The sequence below is a fragment of the Octodon degus genome, unplaced genomic scaffold (genome assembly GCF_000260255.1).
Source record: "Octodon degus isolate 3935 unplaced genomic scaffold, OctDeg1.0 scaffold00344, whole genome shotgun sequence".
Lineage (NCBI taxonomy): Eukaryota > Metazoa > Chordata > Mammalia > Rodentia > Octodontidae > Octodon > Octodon degus.
In genome coordinates this window covers 158,432-161,757 of record NW_004524920.1, presented here as the reverse complement: position 1 = coordinate 161,757, position 3,326 = coordinate 158,432, and the positions used below count along the sequence as shown (strand labels likewise).

The 3,326-nt window shown below is 39.3% G+C and overlaps 1 pseudogene; it reads right to left on the bottom strand.

The window, feature by feature from the left end:
• On the bottom strand, positions 1–1,363 carry LOC101586794 (annotated as a pseudogene).
• Between the last annotated feature and the right edge of the window lie 1,963 nt (positions 1,364–3,326).

Genomic DNA, 3,326 nt, shown 5'->3' with positions numbered 1-3,326 from the left:
TCACGGCCTGTGCGGCTGGCCCACTCATCAGCCGTGTTGAGAATATCGTTAGCCATGCTGTCTTCTGTGGGCGCATCTGACACCACCTAAGCCTCATTTGCTCCAGTCATCTGTAGACGAGAGAGGGCACTTTTTGTGTCGATCGCTCCACTTATCAATACATTTCTGGCAGAAGTTGTGAGCACAAGGCAGAGTGAGGTCAGCCCATTGACCTATGCAGATACAGCCTTCCTCATAAGTCAGTTGCTTCACACTTCCCATCCAAAGGCTAGCCTGCCAAGACGTTACAGAAGATGAGTTCTCACCAGGTTCTTCAGAGGTGGAGCTGTGGGCCAACACTCCTAATGCTTGACTTGTAATGTCTTTATAAAGCTAAATGAACTGATATAAATTCATGATCCGTGATGCTTCTACAATGCTGCTGCTCTTGTTAATTTTCATACAGACCACCCATACAACCACTTTCCAAAAGGCAGAGGAATCAGAACCAGGTTGTATCTCAAAAAGAAGATGTTTTTCCTGGCCAGTAGCCACTTTAGCAGTCGCATCATTGATTTCAGTTACTCTCCCAAGAAATTCTTCATAAGTTAAGAAGCTACTTTCTTGAACCAATGTGACATGTTTTGGTACGTCTTTCTGGTAACTTGTTAATAGCCAGCTGTGTCCGATTGAAATTTGCTGTTCCATGATGAAGTGATGTCTTGTAGAATCCAGGAAAAGTGTCACTTCACATAATTTCAAAGGTTCAAGGCATCATGGTCCCCCCTGCAGCAATGCTGCCCCACAGGGCAGAGCCTGTGCGGTGGGTGACACAGTCTCACTTCAGTGACGCAACGCCCCGCCCCCGCCATGGACTTTTTAAAAATGAATCAGGCTCAAATATTATTTTAGTTTATAGAATAACCTGGATCGGTTTGGAGCTATCACTCTTCTTTGTTCTCTTTCTGTATGCCTGTGTTCTCTTTAAAGAAAGCAGATATAAAAGTGGGGCTCTCTGGGTTGTGATTTTTCTCTATTGGAGCCCCTGGGTCTAAACTTTTTCCACTGGGGCAAGGAAAATTGTTGGTCTCCAGGCAGCCTCATGGAGGAGGGTCAGTGAAACATTGAGACATTCACTTGAGGTGACTTTTAATATTAAAGAACAATTGGATATAAGCCACTTTATTTTATTTTGTAAAACATGTCTAATAGGCAGATGAGTTTTAGAGTTTTTTTATTTTAAAGAGAGTAGAAAAATGATAGACAAGACACTAGAAATGATACATAATTAAAATTACCCCAAGATGATAGGTATTCGATAGTGGCTGTTATACTGCACATAGTTGTCTTCGGTGTAGTTGGTCAGATGACCAGATATTAGCATATTGGTCAAAGTAAAATTTTAAGCAGTAACTGCTACCTTCAAAAAGCCAATAAAAATTAGTAGTACAATCATCTTGCTATTCTGTGTATATACATACATGATTTTTTCCCTTTCTTTTTTTCTCCTTTCCCTCATCCCAATTGTTTACTCCTTTTCTTCAGTTTCTTTCCCATTTACTATATCTATTGTAGCTTTCAGATTTTATATACTCTTTCAGGTTCTTACACTAGTGAGACAATACAATGTTTATACATGTGGGTCTGATTTATTTCACTTATGAGTATAGCTTCTAGTTGCATCCATTTACCTATAAAAGTCTCAAGTTTATCTTTCTTTATAGTTGAATAATACTTCATTCTATAAAAATACCACATCTTTTTTTTACCAGTTCCTCAACTGATGGACTTTTGGGTTGTTTTCAAGATTTAGCTATGACAAATTGTGCTGCTATAAACATGGATGGACATATATCACTGTGTTACTATGATTTCAGTTCTTTTGGAAAAATACCTAGGAGGGGAATAGCTGGCTTGAATGAGCCCTCCAATCCTCCAAGCATTTGGAGGAATCTCCACATTGATTTCCATAGTGCTTTTCCAGTTTGCACTTCCACCAACAGTGGGAAAGTTTCCTTTTTCCCTTTATCTACATTCTTTCTGGCCATTTGATACCTTTCCCTTTTTGATGCATAAGGATGTGTGTGTGTATGTGTGTCTTATAGGAAGGTAACTCAGAGTTGACTTACTAAAGGAGATGCATGTGCTTTATATATAAATAAAAAGTCTTTAGGTAGCTGCCCCTTATTGTCTTTGTATTCTATCACAAGTGGGTGATTGAAAGGCCCATCTGGCTACCTGGGCCTTTCATGTTCCTGGCTATAGCCCTGTTTTGCCTATTGACTCTCACTGCTAATTTTTTATGTTAATGGTGTTACCTGATGCCTTTCTGGGTCTGGTTTATCTTTTTTCTCCTCTTTACTTTTGTCTATCTAATTGCTGGAATCTAACAGCAGGGGTAAAAGACTACCTTTAGCAGACTTTCTACTGATTTCTTCTGTAAAGCTTAATGAGATCCTATTTTGCCATTTTTCTGCCTCTGGCCCTGAGTCCCTACAGTATCACTGTAACCAAGCAGTCCTCATCCCTTTAGTAAACATCGGCAGGTATCACGTTAGTGTTGTGCAGCACATGCTCTACATACCTCAGTTCAAATTGGGAAGCAATGGCAGATTACCTTTCCACCTGATGTAAACTATTTTTTTTCTTCTGAAACGCATTCTCATCATCTAAGATTCAGAAAGTGCACAGTGACTTAAAGTGAAAACTCTATCATCCATGAAACCTTCAAAGGACAATATTTTTACCCATTTAGAGTACTGTATGTCAGGATAGGTTGGATTTTGTCTAACATATCAAAATTAATTGCTTAAATCCAAAGCATGTTGCTGGTGAATGCTTATAATGATCATTTAGGCTTCAAATTTGCCTGAATTTCTGTAATCACCTTGGCAGGAGAAAGGGAAACTCTGGAAGATCTCATACCAGTAATTAAATTATCTGGTCCAAAGGATTCACATGTTATTTCTTATGATACACTTATCAGAAATGGCCTCATGGCCTTACTAAATGGTAGTGAAGAATCAGTTTTCTGTATTTCTAGAGGGAGAGAGGAACCAGATAGCACAGAGCAGTGCTGAGACCAAGAAAGGAAGGAACAAAACACAAGAGCCTAATTCAACTAAATGCAAGACAAACCTCAGAGGAAGTTAGAGCACAGAAGACAAAGAACTAAAAAAAAAAAAGTTCTGACCAATGACAAGAAGCCTGGCCTACAGGAGCAAATCTGGTTTTGCTTGTTCTATTCTCCTTGGTCTGCCCTTTCACGCACAAAAACTGTATGTAAGTTTCCAGATTCAGGTACTTCTTTGATGCCCTTGCCCTTCTTTCTGAGTGAAGGTTTTTCT